Below are 7,789 nucleotides of genomic sequence, written 5' to 3'. Positions count from 1 at the left end.
GGAACACGCCTTTTGTTTGTTTGTTTAATTTGACCTGGCTTGTGTTAAGTGTGATTGCAAAGTGGTGACCTTAAATCAGGGTATTCGTTTCTCTGGTGTGGTGAATCCAGTCTGGCAGTGCTCTGAACCCAGCGTTTTTGGCGAGGTGTGCAGGTGAAATACTTCAAGCAGCGGGAGCAGGGCATGTTTGAATCCTAAAAGGTGTGAATAAGTCTGCAATAGGGGTACAAACAGAGAGAAGTGAATGAAATGTAATTGTTGTCACAGACACATGATGAATGTCAAATAAATACCAAGTAAATTATAAATAAATAGTAAATAGAAAGTAAATTTATGTCCAGAAAGAGTGCAGTGTGTTGCTAAAAGAAGCAGTACCTTTTAATCTGGTTATAAGGGATGTAGAGTTATGCCATTACAATGTGCTTATCCCCACCTGGACGTGAGAGATAGCCACATAAGCACATCTTGTTTATTAGCTCATCCTTATGGTGTAAGGCCATATAAACACATCGCATTCATAGCCGTGCAAAATCTCTGCTACTTATCAGCTCATCATCTCACTTCCTATCTCAGCAGAAAACGTCCTCTCTCTCACTTGGAACTCCTTGGCTCCCGCTTCTCATTTAGGTGAGTGATTCGGCCCTTTAGCTTATCAGATGTGATGTGGGATGGAGCCCGGGTGAAAACCCCTGGCCCAAAACAGACCAGAGAAAACCAGTCTGGGAGGGTCTCCATGAAGTTTTGGTGTTGGTTCCCGGGCTGTGAGCCAGGACTGGCAACGCCTGGGCCATGCCTGTGGAAATTTCATAGCTACCCTGATAACTCCTCGATATGAGAAGAGGGGCAGACCAAAGCCAAGCTGGATCCATCCCAACACCCCCAGGGAGGGATTAAGGCAGGCTGGGAATGAGGGAAGCAAGCCCGGGGCATCAGGCACCTCCGAGGCTCCAACTGCAAGACAGGAGTGTTAAAGGAGGGCTAGCAGCCCATTTTTGCTCTTATTTTGATCTCTTCTTGCTTCTGGAAGTGCCCAGGGTGCCTAAAGGACAGCCTGTCAACACCTGTATGTGGAGATGTACTGAATTGCTATTCTTTCTTTGCAGTAGCAAATTGTGGAGCACTGAAGGCTATGTGACAGCAAGAGGTTTGTCATGGTCACCTTTTAATATCAGTGTCTGTTTTCAAGACCTTTCTGAAACTGTGTTGATGCCAACACCTCCATTTTGTAGGAGGGAAACTGAGGCACAGGAGCGTGCTGAGGTCTTGGGCCAGGTCTAATAACAGAATAGGAATTAAGCTTTCTGAGTCACAGTGGTACCAAATAAACAGAGCACACAGAGTAGCTGATTCAGATGAAAGATGCTTGTCTACTTTATTGATTTACACAATCATCTGTGACCCTGATGCTGCAGGACAGATGATGCTATTACTACCTCATAGTAAGGAGAAATTACAAAGGCTTTGTCAGGCTCATTTTAGTCTGATCCCTTACTCAGGAGCATCTGAGCCAGAAGTAATTCACAATTTGTTCCTCTGAGGCAAATTACCATTAAAATCTTTTCATCTTGCTCTTTTCTGTGAGGAGTTGTGGATATGCAGTATATTTCTCAGAAAAGCACGTTCTGAAGCATTTTCAGAGAATTTAATCCCTTCCACTCCATCTTTAACCTGCTTTCCTAAGGGAACAAGGCACACACAATTGCAGGAGTTATCCACCTACAGTCTATCTTCTTGACCTTTAATAAGGGTGAGCCTCTCAGTTGATTCCAACTGCAGCTGACAGAGGCATGGAGGTCTCAAAGACACTCAGATCTTGGGAGTTTTGTGGAAATGGCAGCACAAGGAAGCCCTTGGGGGATCACCACCAGAGACTCCAGCGTGACCTTCCCAGGTGTGGCAAAGTTGGGTGAGAGAGAGGGGAGCACCCGAAATATCATGGGTGTGTTGCAAAGCAATGTATCAAAATCACAGGCAAAATCAAGAAAAATAGCCAGCAGTGGTTCTGCTCTCCTGGGCTGTTTTGTTCCCTCTCTGCACTCTCCTTTTTAGAGGCATCTCTCTGGGAGTCATGGAATGCAGTTGCCTGAGGAAGGGATTGGGGAGTTCCAAGACAACCAAAAACTTGCTCTGTGTTTCTGGCCATCTTATTGAGACTTTGCTGGGCCACCTTGGAGGGATGTGAATGAGGACCAAAACCTGCATGCCTTAGGCACCTGGGATTTTGCTTCCCCATGAGGTCATTTCCCTTCTGTGTGGCAAACCACTGGGACTCAGGTGGCTTCAAAAGAGCCACAGCAGCTTCCTCTGGGTGAGGAAACCTTCCCTCTCCAGCCCCGAGGGCTCGAGTGATATTGGCTGTTAATTCTTGGGCTGCTCCAGGACTGATGGCAGCTCCTGGGAAGGGGCCAGCCGAAGTAAGATAAAATGACACATCTGCATGTCCCAAATGGTATGCAGAAATCTGTCTGATTCCACCTTGTATTCTCCTGGGAATTCTCCTGGGAGCACTGTATTCTCCTGGGGGACACTGAGGTGTAACCAACCTTTGGAATACAAAAGTTGTCAATTCCTGGGTGGGGATGGAAAATTTTCTGTGGGTCAATAAAATAGCTTGATTTTATTTAAGAAATAGGAGGGGCAGAGAGAAAGAGTCAGTTCCAGGCTTTTCCTTGAGAAGCATAAGAAGGGAGCTGCCTGTCCCTAAGGAAAGCCCCAGTGATGTCTGGAAGAGCAGGGTGCAGCTGAGATACCTTTCAGCTCCTCCTGTGGTGCTCCAGCAGATGCATGGTGCATTACTGGGTGTTGAGAAGTTAATGGCCCCAGAGAGAAGCTGATATGCCTGCTGAGCAAAGATGCAGTGCTCTTAAATGACTGGCAAGGCAGTGAGATGATGCTTGAATTACACCTACTTGGCCTCCCCTTTTTTAATATTTTTTTTTTTTTTACCCAGCTCACTTCCATGACATGAAAGCCCAAAAAGTGACACTCAGCAGCTATCAACAATTTTAATATGGACTTTTCTGAGAGAGCCAGAAAAAATAAAAGCTTTTTCCAAGGTCATTAGCTGACAATTGCAGCCTGTTTGAAAATTGCTTGCACTCTCTGCTAATTGGTCTACCAGACCTGTTCATTTGTTAATTTGATGCCATTAGGTAACTGGCACATCTCTGCCGCAGACAGAGCAAGGCAAGGACTGAGAGTGCTATTTTGGTCTTTTTCTTTGCAAGTTTTGACACGACTTGATGCAGAGCAAAGGTGCTCCCTCCGTGCCTGCTGTGGGGACCATCCCCAGGGTGGCAGGACACTGCAGAGGCACTCTGGGCTGGGTGTCACCCCTGCTGGGTGCCATAAAACCTGGAGTCTCGGTGAAGGGGAATAGGCTGAATGAATAAATTACTGTAGGTTGAGTGAATAGCTCAACATTAAAGCAATTATTGTAATTACTTAGATTGGCCCCAAATTGACTGGTTTGGGATTTGCGGAGTAAAAGAAAAAAAAAGGTGTTTCGGGGTTAAATGGATGCTTTATTTGACCAAAATTGAGTCCTATAAATAAGAGTGAAAGGTTGGACATTCAGAACAGATACCAGTACCTGTCATGACCCTCTCCTTTCTTACCATACCCTGGGAGGAGGGCTTGGGTCTCAGGCATTGCCCTCCACGAGGGTGCCTTGGAATTGGGCTGCTTTTCATCCCTTCTATTTGTGTGAAGCATGAATGGGCAGAAGGGTGAAGAGGTAGATCATCTCTCTGTCTGGTGTGCCAAGCCCAGGAAAGAAGCCCTGATCACCCTGTGTGGGAATACCCTGCTGTGCCCACCCCTGGACATGCCCTGTAGCTGCATGATCAGGCTATTTTTGAGGAGAAAGACTTTGAATTCAACAGATTTGAATTGAGATTAATGCCTGAGATGCTGCAGCAGAAGAGACATCAGCTGTGTCTCTCAATCTGTGAAAGGTGCCAAATGCCCTGAAACTATTTATACATTTAAGAGTACTCAGCAAGTGCAACCCAAACTGTTTCAGGTTGGCTGAAGCAGGATCTTTTAGCAGCTTCCCCGTATACTTGAAAAAAAAAAAAATTGCTTTCTCACATATCAGGTCTACCTCCTCCAGCCTGTTGCACTGCTGTGCCAAGCAGAAATCTTCAAACTCATTTTGCTGGTTGATGGTATCTCTGTGTTAAGGACCTGCTTGTTTTGGAAAATGGCAGCCAGAATTTCTCTGGTGTAAAGAAAAACTAATTATCCAGACAGTGCACAGAGTTGCTGGGTTCTACAAGGAAAGGGCTCAGCTCCCTGAGCTGACCCCAGGGTTTGGGGAACTTGTGTCATGGTCAGGCTGGACTTTGTGCCCCGTTCTCCAGCAGCTCTGCCTTGCTCTGGTACCAGTCTCTTACTTTTGTGCCCTATAAAGAGCCTCAGGACCAAGCAGTGTGTTGATCATCCCATGGCACTGCTCATAAACCCCCTTGCATCCTTCACTTTTATCCACCTTCCTCAGCCTTCCCTTGTATCCTTCATCCCGAAGAGACCAGAAACATCTCAGTCTCAGCAAGACAAAAGATAAGTTACAAATCCAAATTTTGAACAGTTTTTTTTTTTTTTTTTTTGCTTTTGAATTAGGTAGGAACATTATTGCTCTTGTTACAAGGTCACTCTCGGGTCCTGACTCTCACTGCCTGGACTTTGCAACTGAACATTTTTAGGTAAAGGTGCTTCTTTTACCCCACAGCCCTAAGAAAACACTGGGTTTGTGTGTGATCTAGGTGTTGGGCACACCAACTGGAGCAGATCCCAGGAGAACTGTGCCAGGGTGCAAAGTGAAGGGGACTTTCAATCCTTCCTTGGATCAGCCCTGGGAAGGCTGGGAGTGGGGAACTGGTCAAGCACACCTGGAGAGGGATTTGGCTTTGAGCAGGTAACCCGTGTTTTGGTGGGGCTGGATGAAGGAAAACAAGCAAAATCCTGTGTAATTCTCCCTGGATTGGGGCTTTCACCAGCCCAGCTACACTGGTCACAAATCACACCTCATTGAGCCTGACAGTCACAGCTAGGCTGGAAAAACCTTGTCATCCTGACCCGGCCTCAGGAGCCGGAGGATTTAGTGAGCTCCTCTTTGCTGTGTTTTGAGAATTTCTTAAGAAAACACTTTCGTTCTGTGGGTGATTTCACAAGTTGGGAGAAAAGCAGCTGTTGGTGCTTCACAGCTCAGATTTCCCTGAGAAGTGTAAAGTCTCAGCTGGACACCACGATGATAGATTTTATAGATTTCCCCCTTCCTCCACATCCAGCAGGCAGCTAAACCCAACAGTGAGCTACAGTGCATTTCTCTGTGTTTAACTTCTCCTTGAGATAATCCATTTGCCTCTGTTCTTTGAAAACTTACTGAATAAGCCACTTGTTTCACACTGGTGGGGAAATAACACTTTGGGGGCCCCTTTTGTGCCTGTCTTATGTACAACAGAAGCGTGGAGTTTTATAAAGTCTAATAAATACCCAGCTCTGCCAGATGTTAGCTTTTCCTTTTATTTTTTTATTCCTTTTTTTTCTTCTTTTCCTTCTTTATTTTTTTTTTCCTACTAGAAAGGAGGTCGGAATTTGAGTTCCAGACTTTGGCTGACTGCAAGTAAAATGGGACTGTTTCTAAGAGACATGTTGTGACAGTGTAAATTATCACATTTTAGATGGTGTTAAATATAGAAATGCCACTTAAGAGGGGATGCATTTTGTTCGGCGTCTGATATTTGTCTCGTCAAGACATCCCTGTGAGATGGTGTCTGTTTATTACCTTCCCACCTTTTCACTGCATTATTCTGCTCCCGGTGCTGACAATGGTTAATCAAGAAGTTAGAGCCTTTTTCTGTGTGTTTCGTGGTGCTTGAGAGATGGGGGCAGGTCACTGCCTAGCTCGAGGGGGCTGGCTCCAAATGAGCCTGTGGTGGAGAAAATTCCCACTTGCACTTATCCTGCCTGGGATAAACCTCTGGATTAGATGCAGGGAGCAGAGGGGGGTGAAAAGGCCAGGCTCATACACTGCCCTGAGTCTCCACCCAGGGCTTAGGGGCTGGAGGGTCCACAGGAGGCAGGAGGAGAGACAGCCCAAGTCAGGAAAACCAGGGTGAGGAAGAAAAACATTTTCCTTAGACTGGAACAGGCAGAATTCACTGGAGTGAATGGTTTTGAAGTTAATTCCGTTATTTTGGTTAAACCTGGCTCATTGATGGCTCTATTTCCCTCTCCCAATGGAAAAACATGTGTTTGGTCTCATTTATTAAATCAAAAAGTGACATTTTCTTTATGCTGTGTACTCTCTGTGCTCCTCAAGAGTGGTAATTGTGTGGAAACTTTCATAGTTTATACCTAGAGGAATCTTAATTTTAATACATACAAAATTATACCTATCTAAGCCTCATTTAGTTAGAGGCAGTGCAGTTTTCCAACAAACACTTCTCCAAACAGAAGCTGGCTTTGCACTTAAAGTGGATTCTCAGTTGTAACTTTATCTTCCCCACCTTGGACTCAGCTCCATTAAACTTAATCACCATCATATACTACTACCCATTCAGTTAATGAAAAATAGTTCTCTCCAAAGATAAAGTGTTATAATTAAACATCCTGTGCATCAATAATAGGTTTTTTGCATTCCACCTTTTTCCATTTTAAAAACTGCTTCATTCTGTGCGGAGTGAAATGCCTGAAGTGCTTATGAGACAAAATAATTCTGCTCAGACAATGAGAATAAAAAATAATCACACAGGATTACATGGCCACAGATAAAATTTTGCAAGAGGTTCTTGTCCCTGCCATGGATCATCAGACAGATCTGATAAAACTCTTAAGTAGGCCAGTGTTGCCCAATAAGTTAATAGCCATGTTTTATTCAGAAATGATACCTGGCTGATTTTAAAGCAGTAATGAAACTTGTGCATGACTGGGCATGTGGCTTGGCCAGAAATCCCAGCCCATGGCAGAGAATAGGTCCATCCCTCCATCCACAGCACCTGAGGCTATGCCACCAGTTCTGAGAGGTAATGATTCAGACCAACTGATATAAAGTGAAATAATTTCCATGGTTAGTCACAATTTGCTTTGTCAAAATTGCTATTTTTTCCCCTATGCACAGAATTAATTTTGTCCTCTCTTCCTTACCCTCTAAATTAAAAAAGTTCTGCTTGGAAAATTTCTGATTTGTGCTAATAAAAAATATGTTCTTGTGTATGTTCTTAGGGTGCACATCCAGCTATATAAATATAGATGATTTGCAGCTATTAAAAAATAAAGCGGGATTTTCAAAAGCAGTCTAACTACTCCCAGCCTAAACTAGTTGGAGCAAAAGCAGGGAGAGTTTATAATTAAATTCACTGGGAGCTGTGCTAGTCCCCTGCTGAGTGCTTTAAACATTCCTCGCCTTAGAATCTACTGGGAGAAAAATATACTGTATTTATAGCCATCTTGTTTCAATATAAACATGTCAAACTGTAAATCTCAGACACAGAGATGGGCTCAAGCTGAAAACCTCAAATCCAGATTTCCGACTTTCTCTGTTTCAGACCAGCTCCATTGTGGGCTTTGGGTTTGAGGATTTGGGACTGGTTTTTCATTTAGGTCCAGCTTCCCTCCTTGCATTCAAAGAGGATTGGCTCTCACACCCCATGTCCTGCTGCACTCCAGTTAAACTTCATGAACTGGGTTAGTTCCTGATTTCTCTCAACTCTAACTTGCTTTCCTGGAGTGAAACACCCTTTGTGTTTCAGCACCTCTGTCCCTGATAACCTCGGTCCCCTTCAGA

At 44.4% G+C, this 7,789-nt stretch overlaps 1 long non-coding RNA gene across 1 annotated transcript; it reads left to right on the top strand.

Annotated features, from left to right (window-relative positions):
* The first annotated feature begins 430 nt into the window (after window positions 1-430).
* Window positions 431-3,311, top strand: LOC135302026 (uncharacterized). Its single transcript, XR_010363714.1, has 3 exons — window positions 431-627; window positions 2,052-2,236; window positions 2,951-3,311. It is a non-coding gene; the product is annotated as an uncharacterized LOC135302026 (long non-coding RNA).
* Window positions 3,312-7,789: the final 4,478 nt, after the last annotated feature.

This window comes from Passer domesticus, chromosome 6 (assembly GCF_036417665.1).
Source record: "Passer domesticus isolate bPasDom1 chromosome 6, bPasDom1.hap1, whole genome shotgun sequence".
NCBI lineage: Eukaryota > Metazoa > Chordata > Aves > Passeriformes > Passeridae > Passer > Passer domesticus.
Note: the sequence above shows the minus strand (reverse complement) of the source record. Positions and strands in the feature narration are given on the sequence as shown.